The sequence below is a fragment of the Phlebotomus papatasi genome, chromosome 1 (genome assembly GCF_024763615.1).
Source record: "Phlebotomus papatasi isolate M1 chromosome 1, Ppap_2.1, whole genome shotgun sequence".
NCBI lineage: Eukaryota > Metazoa > Arthropoda > Insecta > Diptera > Psychodidae > Phlebotomus > Phlebotomus papatasi.
In genome coordinates this window covers 21896252-21912588 of record NC_077222.1, presented here as the reverse complement: position 1 = coordinate 21912588, position 16337 = coordinate 21896252, and the positions used below count along the sequence as shown (strand labels likewise).

Below are 16337 nucleotides of genomic sequence, written 5' to 3'. Positions count from 1 at the left end.
GATACATTAATGTCTTCTAATGCGACGACTTTAGTTGCACGACTCTATCTATCGCTAAACGGACAAATTCTTCTGCGCTATTTAAGACACCCGATAGCCCAATGTTTGTGCCTTTTATGCTGATAGAGTGCTGAAGAAGTTGATCCAAATTGAGGAAATATATGATACCATTATACTCGATTTCTCTAGTGGATCGCAAAAAACACGTCATGTTTCTTGCAGATGAAGGAGTTATTTCCCACTTTGACAAACTAATCATTTTCTATGCTTAACACTTTTATTATTTATTTACTTCTCAAGTTGATGTTTTTGCTCTTTTTCATGCAACCTGCTGAATTATGACTTATTTTTTTTTCATCTTATCTTTTCTCGCTCTTTTGCTTACAGTTCTGCACTGAAAATTGTAAGGCATTTGATTTTATTCGGTTTATAAATGTTTTTTTTTATATTATCAACAATTTTTTAATTTCTTTAATAAATTACAATTCAAACGGTTGGAGATATTGGTCTACTGATAGTAGAGACCCCCTCCACTTTTATCAAAAAGTAACTCTTCAGTAGGACATTAAGTTTGTCTAGTACAAAATCTAAATTAGTACAAAAACAATTTTATTATATGCATATAAATAATATCAAAAACAGTTGCAAGGAGTATGAAGAAAATTTTACTTTCTCTTTGCTAAAAATATTAAAGAGAATTTAATTGATTTTTAAAAATTGAAATTTAGTAAAAAAATAAATAAATTTTGTCTCCAGAACACCTTTCAGATAAGGAAAATTTTATGAAATCAAAATTCACTTGTCTTTCCCTTTCAAATATTTTGTATATGTCTATTCCACTCTTTCGCACTTTTCTTCTTCTTTTGAACATTACAATAAATTTAATTTACTTCTATCTAATTTTTAGTGCGAAAGAGTTGGATAGACAAATGTAAAACCTTTGAGAAAAAGAGATGTGAATTTTGATTTCATGAAATTTTTCTGAATTAAAAAGGCATTTTGTTCCGGAGTAATTTTTAACCAAATTTAATTTTTTCACATGGTTTTAGAACAACGTTTTTTAATACAGAGTCGTAAGAATATATTTTATTTGAAATAGTCAATTTGTTTTCTTATGGCTTCAGTACACCTTTCTTTTAGGTCAGGAAAATTTAATAAAGTCAATATTCACTTTTTTTAGAGTTTTGCATATGTCTATCCTAAGCTTTCCCACTCTTCTTCTTCCTTTCAAAATCACATGAAATCAAATATACAGTAGACTCTTCGATATCCAGCACTTCGATATCCGGGTGACAGCTGCCAAACACTGGCGGTTGATATATTCAAAATTATTTTCACTAAACATGAAGTTTGTCCAGAGTGAATTAAAGTATTATTAACATTGTATCGAAGTTTTTAATACATAATTGTGATAAAAAATGAAACATAAGCACACCATGAAGAAAATTCTCTTGTTCTTTGTCAGACAGAAAATAAATTCACACTGCACAAAATAGAAAAACCGTTGATCATTCAAAAAACCTAAATGTCATTTTGTCCCCCAGTCAGCCGGATATCGAAGAGTCTACTGTAGTTCCGTTTGATTGTGAGTCCGATAGAGTTGGTTAGACTTATGCAAATCTCTTGAGAAAGAAAGGGACGCGAATTTTGATTTAATGAAATTTTACCGATCTTAAAGGTGTGCCGGAGGGATTATAAATCGATTTTCGTTGCTGTTAAATATCTTTCACAAGTGAAAAGAAACGTTACACTAGCCGTACTCACTAGCCGTACTCACTATGGCGCTGTTATCTTGTAATATCGTTATCTCGTTATGTTCTCGTAATGTATTTTATAAATGAAAAATTATAACAAGATAACAGATTACGGAGATTACGAGATAACAACGCCATAGTGAGTACGGCTACTATGGCGTTGTTATCTCGTAATCTCCGTAATCTGTTGTCTTGTTATAATTTTTCAATTATAAAAGGGACAGATAATCCTAACCGGCTTATGTAGGTGAGATTCTTAACGTGAGCTAACTCGTAGTGCATGCAAATTCGATTTAGAGCTGAAATTGTGAGTCGCCATTCAGTTATCTTGAATCAAATTCGTGAAATTATGCAAATTTTGTATTTAAACCAAAATATCAAGGATTTGGATGAACTGGCACAAAAGTGATATATGGGTGAAATGTAGACCAGAATGTACTCTATAATTTTTCTATAGAACATGATCTCATCGATTACTCAGAAGCCAAGATAATCGAGGTTTTTTGTTTCTTAACTTGTTTTTTCATCCAGAGTGCCCCAAGTAGTCATTTGTTGAACTTCAACTATATCAAAGAATTGTTGTATTTTGTGAGACTCTTCATTTAAAACCCTATTTTAAGTGTCTTGGTGGAGTAGAGGCAGTCAAATTGGCATCTGAGTGATTTCAAAGCGTTATTATGGGAAAAATCAATTTTTTCACACTTAAACGGCAAAATCGGAGTGATAGCGTAGTCTGAGTGGAAAATGATGTATGGACGAAATGTAGAGACAAATGTGCTCTACAATTATGTCGAAGTAATCATCAAAATCGGTTCAGCGACAGTCGAGATAATTGAGGTTATGTGATATTGAAATTGGTTTTTCGACTGTGGCGCCCCTGGTGTTGGTCCCACGAAGTTCAAATATTCTAGAAAGTTGTAGCATTTGGTGAGATCTTTCGTTTAAGCCCTCATTCATCAAAATCGGTCACATAGAACCGGAGATATGATTTTTTGAATTTTGTGAACTTTGACCCCTCATATCTCCGGTTCTGTTTTAACCACAGCGCGCATTTGCACCATTTTGGAAACGTCCTAGACTGGACTACAACATACTAAAATTTCATTAACTTGCACAATGCCGTTTTTGAGAAAAGTGACTTTGAATTTCGATGAATTTTGACGCTATCACAGCGCCACCTGTGGTGACTTTTTGAACTTCCATCTGAAAGTGCTCATCGAGACGAAACCAAAAAGGTAAAATTTATGTCGATATGTTAATTAGAACCGGAGATAGAGGCCGGTCAATGTTCGAAATTTGACCCCTTATAGCTCGGGTCAGGGGTTATGGATCGACTTAAGGTTTTTTTTGTTTGATAGGTATAATCAACGGCTACAACATACTAAAATTTCAGCCCGATGCACAATGGAATTTTTGAGTTATTTAACTTACAAGATTTAAAAATTTTCTTTTTAATAATAGCGCCCCTAGCGGTGGTTTTATGAACTTGCGATGTTAGAAGGGGAAGTGGAATTTCACGAGAGCTTTCCAAAAAGCCCTCACTTTTTAAATTCTGACAATTATAACCGGAGTTATGGCCATTTTAAGAAATTTTTTTTGGACCCTTATAGCTCGGGTCAGGGAGGTCGGGGGACCTTAAGTTTGGTATTGATGGAAAGCCCTAAGGCCCAGCTATAACATACTAAAATTTGAGCCCGCTCGATGCAATAGGGGCTGAGCTATTGAGAAAACAAAAAAAGGGGGGTCTTCAAAATGGCGGAAGGAGGGGTGGGGGGTGGGGGGTCTATGCACCAAGTTGCAATTTTCACCCGATATATAACCTTTGCCGAAAACCGCAAGTCGATATCTTTTTTAGTTTAGGAGCTATTAAGCTCCAAAGAGCGGCCGGCCGGCCGGGAACGTAAAATAGCCACATATATATTCGTGATCAGGAAGTGCTGAAACACATTTTGGCCAAGTTTGAGGTCGATCGGACGACATGAAATTTTGTTAGGATTATAGTAGGTGAGATTGTTAAGAATCTCACCTAATACATTACGAGAACATAACGAGATAACGAGATAACGATATTACAAGATAACAGCGCCATAGTGAGTACGGCTACTATTAGGTGAGATTCTTAACAATCTCACCTACTATAATCCTAACAAAATTTCATGTCGTCCGATCGACCTCAAACTTGGCCAAAATGTGTTTCAGCACTTCCTGATCACGAATATATATGTGGCTATTTTACGTTCCCGGCCGGCCGGCCGCTCTTTGGAGCTTAATAGCTCCTAAACTAAAAAAGATATCGACTTGCGGTTTTCGGCAAAGGTTATATATCGGGTGAAAATTGCAACTTGGTGCATAGGCCCCCCACCCCCCACCCCTCCTTCCGCCATTTTGAAGACCCCCCTTTTTTTGTTTTCTCAATAGCTCCGCCCCTATGGCATCGAGCGGGCTCAAATTTTAGTATGTTATAGCTGGGCCTTAGAGCTTTCCATCAATACCAAACTTAAGATCCCCCGACCCCCCTGACCCGAGCTATAAGGGTCCAAAAAAAAATTCTTAAAATGGCCATAACTCCTGTTCTAATTGTCAGAATTTAAAAAGTGAGGGCTTTCTGGAAAGCTCTCGTGAAATGCCACTTCCCCTTCTAACATCGCAAATTCATAAAACCACCGCTAGGGGCGCTATTTTTAAAAAGAAAATTTTTAAATCTTGTAAGTTGAATAACTCAAAAATTCCATTGTGCATCGGGCTGAAAATTTAGTATGTTGTAGCCGTTGATTATACCTATCAAACAAAAAAAACCTTAAGTCGATCTAAAACCCCTGACCCGAGCTATAAGGGGTCAAAGTTCGAACATTGACCGGCCTCTATCTCCGGTTCTAACTAACATAGCGACCTAAATTTTACCTTTTTGGTTTCGTCTCGATGAGCACTTTCAGATGGAAGTTCAAAAAGTCACCACAGGTGGCGCTGTGATAGCGTCAAAATTCATCGAAATTCAAAGTCACTTTTCTCAAAAACGGCATTGTGCAAGTTAATGAAATTTTAGTATGTTGTAGTCCAGTCTAGGACGTTTCCAAAATGGTGCGTATGTGCGCTGTGGTTTCAATAGAACCGGAGATATGAGGGGTCAAAGTTCACGAAATTCAAAAAATCATATCTCCGGTTCTATGTGACCGATTTTGATGAATGAGGGCTTAAACGAAAGATCTCACCAAATGCTACAACTTTCTAGAATATTTGAACTTCGTGGGACCAACACCAGGGGCGCCACAGTCGAAAAACCAATTTCAATATCACATAACCTCAATTATCTCGACTGTCGCTGAACCGATTTTGATGATTACTTCAACATAATTGTAGAGCACATTTGTCTCTACATTTCGTCCATACATCATTTTTCGATCAGACTACGCTATCACTCCGATTTTGCCGTTTAAGTGTGAAAAAATTGATTTTTCCAATAATAACGCTTTGAAATCACTCAGATGCCAATTTGACTGCCTCTACTCCACCAAGACACTTAAAATAGGGTTTTAAATGGAAAGTCCCGCAAAATACAACAATTCTTTGATATAGTTGAAGTTCAACAAATGACTACTTGGGGCACTCTGGATGAAAAAACGAGTTAAGAAACAAAAAACCTCGCTTATCTTGGCTTCTGAGTAATCGATGAGATCATGTTCTATGGGAAAATTATAGAGAACATTCTGGTCTACATTTCACCCATATATTACTTTTGTGCCAGTTCATCCAAATCCTTGATATTTTGGTTTAAATACAAAATTTGTATAATTTCACGAATTTGATTCAAGATAACTGAATGGCGTCTCCCAACTTCAGCTCCAAATCGAATTTGCATGCACTCCGAGTTAGCTCACGTTAAGAATCTCACCTACATAAGCCGGTTAGGATTATCTGTCCCTTTCTCTATCTTTAGGTAAGATTTATTAAGATTAAACTTATCTAAGTTTACTTACGTTACTGAAAATGAAGTTAAAACAAGATCGTTTCTTCAAAAGATCTATCTCATCTTAAATGATCCAATTGTAAAAATTGAGGATCATTAAATTAAACTTATTATAATTTACTCTTTTTCGTTTTCATAACCGTATTTGAAATTAGTTTTATTACGTATTGCAAATGTTGTACTAAAATTTTGATAACAATGGCTTCGGCACATCTTTTAGGTCAGGGAAATTTCATGAAGTCAAAATTCGAATTCCTTTCTTTCTTATACGCTTTGAATATGTCTATCTCATTATTTCGCACTCTTCTTCTTTTAAACATCACTTCAAATTTAATTTAGCTCAGACGAATTTGGGGTGCGGAAGAATGAAATAGACATATGCAAAGCGTGTGAGATAGAAAAGGATGCGAATTTTGATTTGATGAAATTTTCCTGATCTAAAAGGTATGCCGGAGCCATAAATTAATTTTTTCTCTAAGTTTTTGGTTTTCAGTAATTGTGCATAGCCCTTCAGTAACAAAACTGAACTCTCAGTAACTTTTAAAAACAGTGTTCAACTATTTTTAAGGGGAATCTGTATCACAACACTTTACTGCTTACATACTGAGAATTGTTTAAGTGGAGCGTTACACGATGCGTTTCCACGACATACGGAAAAATATGCAAAGTTATGTTGTGTGCAAAAATGAAAGAAAAGATCATCCCAACAATGTGAAGATGCACCATGTGAGTCATTGAATAGGAGGAGAAGATGTTACTGGGAAATATATTAGTGAGGTGGATAAAGTAAAGAGGGAAGGTCTTCTAAATTGCAAAAACTCATAAATGATGCCAAAGAGAGTGGAAAAAGTCCTACAAATAGTGCCAAGTTGTCGAAAATTTAAACATAATAATTTCTCAATTGCTAACATTGCAATAATTGTTTTTTAATTGGACATGAGAGCAATGAAAGCAGTTTTCGGGTCATCACGAAGGTTAAAGATCATGCTTTTTCCCTTTCGAATGGATAATTCGCGGAATTTGTTGAACCATGATAAAAATATCTCTGCAATTCACTTGATTCCATGAAAACAAGGTGATTTGAGGTCAAGATAGTTTTTTAATATTCTTATTGCTTTATTTTTGTCGATGCGGTACATGGTGTTTTTGCTGTTTAAAGATATTAAAGAGTGTCTCAATTGCGAAAAGTCTCTGAAGGTGTGTATTGCACAAAATTGACGGCACACGTCTAATTAGGAAGATGTTGGAAATCCATAGGATTGTGCAAAGAAGTTCGGAGGGAAAGTGTCCAGTGGCATGAAGAATATACCTCTTGCAAATGCTGGTAGAGCCGGAGGCATGATTATTGGGAGGGTACACTGAGAAAAATCGTGGTAGTTATTTCTACAATTTATGTGTTCTATTTACTTTTATTATTAGAGCAATGTACTAAAAGTACTAGAGAAAGAATATTCATATATGAGAATCTGTTCCTTACAAATTAATGGATGATTATTGCGAAAAAAATAAATATTTAATAGAGGGCGTGGAGGGACGCTGTAAAACAGGCGTCTTAACGGTCAGTGAATTTAAATTCTTTACATTAAATCTTAAAAAAAACATTTATTTATATAGTGCAACTGTATAAGAATGGAATTACCATGCAGAATTCTAATCTGGCAAGCGAATGAAGAAAAATATTATCAAAATCGAAGCGATGTCAAACTTTCGATAACATTTCGGCTACCTTGTTTCTCATAGTTCTTTGCCTTTCCGGAATTTTTCTGAAGTCTTTGTTTTTTTGCATTGTCTAATCTCCAGAATATGAAAAATCTAAAAATTCATGGAAATTTGAAGAACTAAAGAAGTGGCCGAAATAGTAAGCTGTCCGGAATTTGGTACAAGTCCCTTAAATTAAATTTTGAAATTTAATTAGAGTAGAATAACCTAAATCAGAACTTACTCCAAGTGGGATTTTTTTGCGAATGGGAATAAAGTAGGGGAAGGCTTTCAGGCTTTGCACACACTCTGGCTTCGAACACTTCATATTTTCCCTATATTTTTTTAACGAGTCTGACTTATTTTTGGTATATTTTAATAGCTAGTCTTAGAGTAAGTATGCCAAATTTCGGCATAGTTGCATGCACGCGTCAAAGTCTAAAGTTTGAAATGTAATATTTTAAATTCAAATTGATTTTTTTTTATTCTTTCTTCTTAAAGAGTGTTTCTTGAAACCTTGTATAGAGTTTACCGTCTTTATTTACTCTAAAATCATTCTTAATACATTTTAAAATGAATAAAAATATAGACATAGCTTTGGTGCCCTATTTCGGCCACCTTCATTCTCATAGTTCCTTGCCCTTCGGGAATTCTTCCAATATCTTTTTCACGTCATCTCGTTTGTCGAAGTTACATTTTTTGTTATTCTTTTGCATTGTATGATCTCTAGAGTACGTAAAATCTAAAAGTTTATGGAAATTCGAGGTACAAAAAAGGTGGTCGAAATTGCAAGCTGGCCGGAATTTGACACACTTACCCTAAGTCACAAATTTTCTGATAAAAATTAGGTCAGATTCAGTTAAGGAAGTGTACGTGCTAAGTCGAAAAGCCTACCCCTAGTTGTTAAGTAGATTTTTCTATCCGATTGGGTAATTATCATTATTCTCCTCGGTGTATGTAAGAAGGTATGAAACGTTACGAAGAACCTTCACACGTCAACGTCTCAATCATTCCACTCGGAGGATTCTCATTGATGAGGAGGAGCAAAAAAGCTTATGCAAAAGCACTGGGCAACTCTGGTTTGATCGTGTGCCTTCGTCCAGCGACCCAATAATTACCCCAATGTACCCAGGAGTGTGCAGAGAAGTCAATTTTCTCAGTCATTTGGCACATCATGAGGGCACCATCTCAAAGAACATGCGGCAAAAACGTCGGTACTGCTCAATGGATTCAATTGGATGTTATGCAAGAAAGATTCGGTGTGCATTACCTCATCTTTTGCCTATACCGCATTCATTCAATCGTGCATATTATTTCATCTTACTTTATCTCTGGAGTGCTCAAGTGCGGATTTTATTTTCGATGAACCTGTCTCATTGGCCTTTTGGGCAAATTTTATCATCGCGACAACTTCGAAGAATATTTTTTGTTCGGTTCGCAGATCTTGTATGTCTTTTGCATTTTGTTCCTCCTTTCCCAGTTGCGCCGCAAAATGATTGCGAAACATCCAACGCATTTTAATCCACCTTTTATCTCAAGTCTTTTCTCTGAATTAACATCACACACAGTTGGAGATAATCTCCCAAGGCATATACTATATGGGAGATGCATGATCTTATTGGCAAAACTCGTTTTCACCACTGTTGCTTTTTTCTTCTGATTCCAACCTCGGAGGGATTGAGAGTGTCGTTGGAAAAAAATTAGATACATATTTCAATATTATACCACCTATGAGGGAGTTTTGAGGTGAGGCGAGAGTTGATTTGAGCATATTTTATTGAGATTGAAATGAAACTATTTTATCTGGATTTTCCACTAAAGCCGCCACACCAAGTGGAAGTGAAAAGAGATAGACGTGAACAGGGAGGACAATTACCTTTTCCTGTGACACCGCTGGTCTTCCGGAGAAAGTCTCTGGTGACACGATACAGATAGTTTATTATGAATGAAGATCAATAAACTAATAAACCAATATACTTGTTTTTTCGAAGATTGTTTGTCAATATCCATAAAAATATGCCGGTGATGCAATTTCGTGGTTTGGAATGTCCGGTTTTCTGGTTAACGATGTTCAAACACAAGGCATTGTGGTCTAACAAAATCCCTGGAATACAATAATGTAGTAAAGATGCTTCTTATACCCAAGAAACAAAATTACTATCTTATAGAAACAAGACTTTCAACTGAATATATCTTCATCTAATTCTATTTTTTACAATAGTAGAGGAACTGTACCAAATTTCGACCAGCTTGCAATTTCGGCCACTACTCTTGTTTTTCAAAATTCCACAATTTTCTTGTTGTTTTTTTTTCTAGAGGTTATACAATGCATAAAACAATAAAATTTTTCTTCTTTGAACAAAATTATATGGAAAAGGCCTTAGAAGAGTTCCAGAAGGGGAAGAAACTACGATAATAAGTGTGGCTGAAATATTACTCAAAGCTATGTCCATGTTTATATTCACTTTGAAATGTATTAAAAATAATTTTAGAGGAAACAAAGACGATAGATTATCTAAAGGGTTCCGAACAATACTCTCGAAAAAGAGTAAAAAGTATTTGAAGTTTTTGGAAGAGTGGATCATATTTTATTTTCAGAATGGTTTAAAAAATAATCCATGATTATTTTTGAACCTAGAATGGTTCATTTTGAAAAAAAAAGATACTTTTTAAACTTTTCGAGAGGATCAGTATAATCCCACCCCTTTGTAAGGTTCATGGGTGAACCTTTTCTTTGTAAACGGTCTTCAGACTAGAAGTTTAGGACAGTTCCTGAAGGCCTCAAAATTCTAAATTGCAACCAATTTGATTGATTTTTCAGAATTTAAGGTCATTTGTCATTGAAAATCCAATCTTAAGTTAAATTAATTCAAAATATCTTATTACTTAAGGAATTAGAACAGTTAAGCCATATGACGAAGCCTTAGATATGAAGTTCGTATCACTAACGTAGGCTTCCATTGCCATCTTAGCGTTGTGTCCGACCTTCGCATGAATAAAACGATGAAAAAGTTATTCTTCACTGGTTATCTTGATGACTTCTTTTAAAAGTTTTTTTCTAATATACTTTTAAAGAGTTTACAACAAGGATAAAGAGTCATACAAGCAGACTTTACGAATGTTGGCCTATAACGCCTTACGTAGACAGTAATACAAAACTTGAGATGAAAATGCATCTTCCCCCGTATTTCCTTTATTAGGACATATGATTGAGTCATTGAATGAAACTTTTTAATAGGGTAGCTGTATAACTTATAGTCTGTTTATACTTATGGCTTCATCGAAATTATTTTCAAAAAATGATTTCGAAAACCACAAAATCGTGATGAGCTATTCTCAAACAACAAATAGGGTAAAGTGATATAATTTGGAATTAGTGTTACAAGTTGGACAATTCGCCGGTACAAGTTGGACATGGCTTTTTTCTTGATTAATACAGTACAAAATTTGTGTTTAAGCACAAGGAACCAACTTATAAAACTAAAACTTGAAAAATATACAAATAAAAATGAAGTACTAAATTTATCAAGACAAAAAGCCCTGTCCAAATTGTACCATGTCCGTCCAACTTGTACCACTGTCCAACTTGTACCTCTAATACCCTATTCTTAATTTACTGGTTCTTTGAAATCATTTTACTTTAAAAAATGAAGATTTGTACGAGAAGACCATAAGTATGTTCAGGCCATAACCCTAACTTGAATTCAGATCTTCCGACGTTCTTCATCTTCAGATGTTTATCAAATAAAAGAACTCAAATTTTCTCCAGAGCTTTTGACCCTTGGTACGGACCTTCCCAAGTTTAGGAAAGATTTGGAGAGAATTTCAGAAAAAGAAGCTGTCGCTGACGAACACCGTAAGATCTGAATTCAAAATAAATTCTCCTGATAACCAATAAAGAATTTTTGATATCTTTAATTTGCTTGCTTCACATGGGTCTCAATGGATTGTATCAGTTGTAGGATACGTAAGGTGTTTATTCTGTAATTCGAAGGTCCGGAGTTTGAATTAAATTTTTATAAATATCTGGAGTGAGAAAAAAGTTTATTTGTCAAATATTGTTAACATCATCATCATTTTCAATCGTTTATCCTTATTGGGGTCCTCGGTTCATGTCATCCAATTTAGCAGCCCACGCTTGTAGATCCTCCACCACTTCTGGAAGATGTTTAGGTCCGATCCTAAAGCGCTTCAAGGCAAAATTCTGAATTTGATTCGTTTGTGAAATATTGTGCCAGAGTTTATTAGTGTATGTTACATCGGACGAGTGGTCTAGGATAAAGTGGTACTCTCTGATAAAGTTTTAGTAAGGATGAAGCCGTCCCCTTTTAATGGCTTTGCCCAGAAAACGGGCTGGCTTGATTCATCTTGCTCTTGAGAAGTGGACTGTTAATGGGGGATGCGTAATGAATCCAAATGGAAGGGTAGATGCAGCGGTCCTGGAAGGTATAGCGCCCCTACTATAGGCTATATTAGTTTATTTAAATAATGTTATTTTTCTACATTCAACGCTGATTGGAAATATCTATTAAAGACCTATGTTACCTAAAATTTTTGATTGACTTCAAGGCAGCTAATACTTTTAAGTTTCTTATTATAATGTTTTTATCATTATAACAAATTTATGTTAAGCAAATTTTATAAATTATAATAATAATGAAGTAAAGAAATTAAGATTTTCCTAACACGACTGGAAAAGGTCCCTTACGGCGTTATCACACTTTCACATTAAAATTTTAATGTGATTCACATTAATTGTCGCTTGTGAACGTCCAAATATGTTATTTGTGTCTTTGAGTCACTTAATATTTGGGGTTTTTCTATTTATTGATAAAGAAGTGGACTTGGTCTGCAAAAGTAAGTTTAAATTTACCTAAAGCATAAATATTTTTCACATTAAAAAATTAAAGAGAAAATCGCATTAATTTTTCGCATTAATGCTATAAATCAAATTATATCAAATTTTGCGGGCCAAGTCTACCTTTTTATCAACAAATAGATCAAATTTTGAATATAAAATGATTCAAACACATAAGTTACACATTTGGAATCACACTAGCGACAATTAATGTGGATCATATTAAAATTTTAATGTGCAAGTGTGATAACACAGTTGGACTTGGTTTGTTATGGACATAGAAATTAATGTTAAGATGGCGATGGTCGCATGAAGGTTAGGATCGAATTTACGGTTCTCGAGAAAGGTTATGCTATTTCAGGTTTTTGTAATTTTAACATTCTGAACACATTAAAATAAGATGTTCAACAATATCTTATCACAACTTAGAACTTAATAAATAGCTTCACTTTCTTTGTTTCAGGACATTGTCATGGTTGCTTTCGTAGTGAAGTTCATGGACTATCAATTAGTAAGTCTAACTTTCGGTTTTATATTAGGTTCTAAGTAAGATTACTAGCTTAAAATAATCCAAAAAAGTGTTATAGAACTTCTAACATGTTAGAAATTATATTTTAATACAACTTCCTTTGTGACCTACATTTCAATTTTATATTACTCCTTTCACAAAAAATATAAAAATTTTTATTAGAGAAACGTAATTTTTCTTGTTCATAAAACCTAAAAAAAAGAAATGAAAGTAAGTCTTTTGATTGAGTTCAATTGAAGAAATGTGTTTTTTTTATTTACTTTTTTTGTAACACCTCGTAACCCAATCCTACGAAATTATAACTAATAATGCGCGTTCCATGTGACTGGGTCCAAATGTTGGCCAATTGTCTGCCCCATGGAAGACGAAATTCATGAGATACGACAGAGTCATTGGGCTTATATTGTGATATCAAGTGGGTACGACATATCGAAAGATGATAATTGATTGCTACGAAAAATGGAAAAGACATTCTGGCTGCATTAGCAATTCATAGCAATAATTTAGCATTATGACGCAGTGTAGAATATTTTAGTGAAAAGTTTTACTTTCGAAATCAGCAACAGTATTTAGCGGATTGGCTCTTGCGGGAATTTTCTCTGAGTTTATGCACTTTCCGTATGAATTAATTGAGTCTGAAATTATTAGATTAATTACGTTTTATTTTGTAAAAACTCTTTTTCTCTCATCTCGTCAATTCCTCCGTCTGTATCGCGCGATCATTAATATAAACGGTGCAAGAAAGAGCAATGGAGTTCAAGTGGAGGAGTTAAATGTAATATGTTTGCCAGAGAATCTCTATTTATTTTTTTTTCTTGTTCTCAAAGAGATAAAATGAAATGAACACAGAAGATAGAAAGAGAATTAGAATGATTGTTCTTAAGAGGCAGAGAAACGAGATCTTGGGTATCATGTGGAGCGCCTATTTCAACCTCCCAATGCTATCCAGCTTCCAACATCAACCTTCGCATCTCTTCGCCTCCACCTGTTCTAACTTCCATCCATCTTTGCCTCTACCATCGCCAGGTAATGAGTGTGTAAGACAAAGTGTTGCGCTCTGCTGCTTTTTACGGGTTCTCATGAGTGGATTGAACGCTAGTATTTCAGTCCACATACAATATTATGCGTTTTTTTCTAACATCTCTAGCACCCTGACTCTTCAGAATTCTGTTGAAGAAGAATTAAGGAAGGAGTCCCGATTCGTATCAGAAAATTGCTCTCTCAGTCGGAGGAGAAAATAAATTCTCTTTTTGTCATGTGAATGTCGTCACATTTTCTTTCTCATTATTGAAAGGCGGTTATGCGGTTTTTTTGGTTTCTTTTTTTTCTTGTGGGCACCAATCCAAAAGAGGTTCTTGAAGAATTCAATAGGGGACCTCATTTCATAAGTATTCTTCGTTGATCGTTAGATTCTTAGTAAAATTCACATTCTTGCACCAGAAACATCACTCAAAGTCATCTTCCCTGCCCATAAAACAATTTTACAAAGTTTCAATATTACAGCAAATTTCCACCCAAATCTAATTTGCCTTCTAACCCCACCCAAAAATCTCTTCCTCAGCTAATTTCCATTGAATTGTCTTCTCTTGGAGTGGTCTTCCCCGCAAGATGATTCACTTGCTGGGTAAATTCCTTCGCAAGAACTCCCAATGGTACTGATTGAATATTTTACAAAAAAGCGATTCTTCTTTTCAAGACGTCATATTACTCAACAAACCAAAAAAAAAACAAGTCTTTTTTTCCAAAAATGAATTTCCCATGATGTCAAAGATTGTGGAAAAATACAATGTCACGATGTGTTTTTCATTTTATTTCAGCATTCATTTACTGATCAATAATATGTCTTTAGAATCGTGTGTGACAACACAATAAAGTGGAATATCTCGAGGCATAAATCCTTTATGATTTTGGCGGTATTGCGCTTACCTGTTTAATAAAATAGTGACAATATTTGAATAACTTTTGTCACACGTCTCGTGAAAGATGGATTATGAAGACGGAATCACTTAAATATTTTTGCAGTACTTTGAAAACATCACGTTTTCCAACTACAACTATTTACATTTTGCATAGAAGTCTCATAAATTACCAGAGAGGAACTGTAGATGAACGATGAAGGCTGTTTGCTTCTTATTTTCTAAAGATTGGATAACACAACCAATAAAAGATTTTTATATTGATTAACGTTTTGTTCTATAGGACAGAAGTTTCCTTATTTGGGACACACTGAAATGTAAGTAATTTTGTAGCAGATTCCATGTGATTTAACGTATTAATACAGAATAAATATTTTCGGTCAATAAAAATTTGAAATCGATTGTGATTAGGAAATAAAATAAAACATCAGAAATAATTAATATTGTCTAAATCGTTCAGAAGGCCTTATTATTTTTATTTATTAAAAAAATATTATTTTTGTATTAATTCTTTTAACGAAATGTACCGTTTAAAATTATACTTAAAATGCTATCCGTACTAGCCAATCGAAATTCAAAGAATCTTTTAAGTAAAAAATAAAAATATTAGAATATAAAAAAATGAAATAATATAAAATTGAATTATTCTCATTAAGGTACTTTCGAAGATCTTCAAATTAGTGGTTCACTATAAATAAATAATCACCTAATAGAGGTTTTGGAAAAGTAGTATTTCCTCTGTTGTATGGGGAGTGAGGCACCTTTGAATAGGGGCAACTATAAAATTTGTATTTTTCCTCCTTCTGTTAAGATGGAATTGAGAACCTTATCATTATATAATTTCCATTTAAAAATATGGAAAAGGCTCAATTTACATTCTTGATTTTTCTTAATAAATTTTAATAGACGTAACCTTTCAGGACCTTTGATCTTTTTGTATCGGGCGGGACTTGATCTCACAACTGCAAGATCGAGGCAGGGATCTATCCGCCCAAGAGCTATAATTTATTAAGCTTTAAAACGAAATAGTAAGATGTTTCTATATACGTACTGATACCAAAGAGAGTGGAATCCATCTAATGTTTTACTTAGGGTAACTATACCAAGTATTGGCATAGTTGGACGCAAGCATCAAAGTCGATGCTTGCATGCAACTTTGTTTCGAATGTTTTTATTACTTCTTTTTGAAGAGTGTAAAATTGTTGTCAGTGAAGTAAACATTTATGTGAAGGATCTTTAATCGTTGATCCCAAGTCCTCTAGTGTGTAACAATGTGGGATAAGATTTTAAGATTTGGTCAGGGGTCAATTCTCCATTTCGGATTACTGATACATCCAGGCCATAATTGGGCTCCTTATGCTTCCCCATTCCTATTCTATTCCCCGATACGGGTAGCTGCTCCATATCACAGCTCTGTGGGCAACCAGTGCCGCTACTATATCACAGCAGTAGCCCTTCTCGGTGTGTGTTTGGGATCACTGACGGTGAATATTTGTATCGACTGAAGTACCAGTTTCATGTCGAAAATCATTCTCGTACTAGACTCTATTGTTTAGGCGGTTCACTTTTTTGCGAATGTGCACCATTTGGTATTACTATTCATTCATTCACTGGACGA

At 34.6% G+C, this 16337-nt stretch overlaps 1 protein-coding gene across 2 annotated transcripts in view; it reads left to right on the top strand.

Annotated features, from left to right (window-relative positions):
* LOC129798191 (rho GTPase-activating protein conundrum) overlaps positions 1-16337 on the top strand; it is a 79078-nt gene that overhangs the window by 12238 nt on the left and 50503 nt on the right. Inside the window, exon 2 of one of the 2 annotated variants that reach the window (XM_055841215.1) lies at positions 12738-12785. The exons of the other annotated variant lie outside the window; for it this stretch is intronic. The gene's annotated coding sequence lies outside the window, so the exon portion shown is untranslated. The remainder of the gene's footprint in view (positions 1-12737; positions 12786-16337) is intronic. 2 annotated transcript variants of the gene reach the window in all.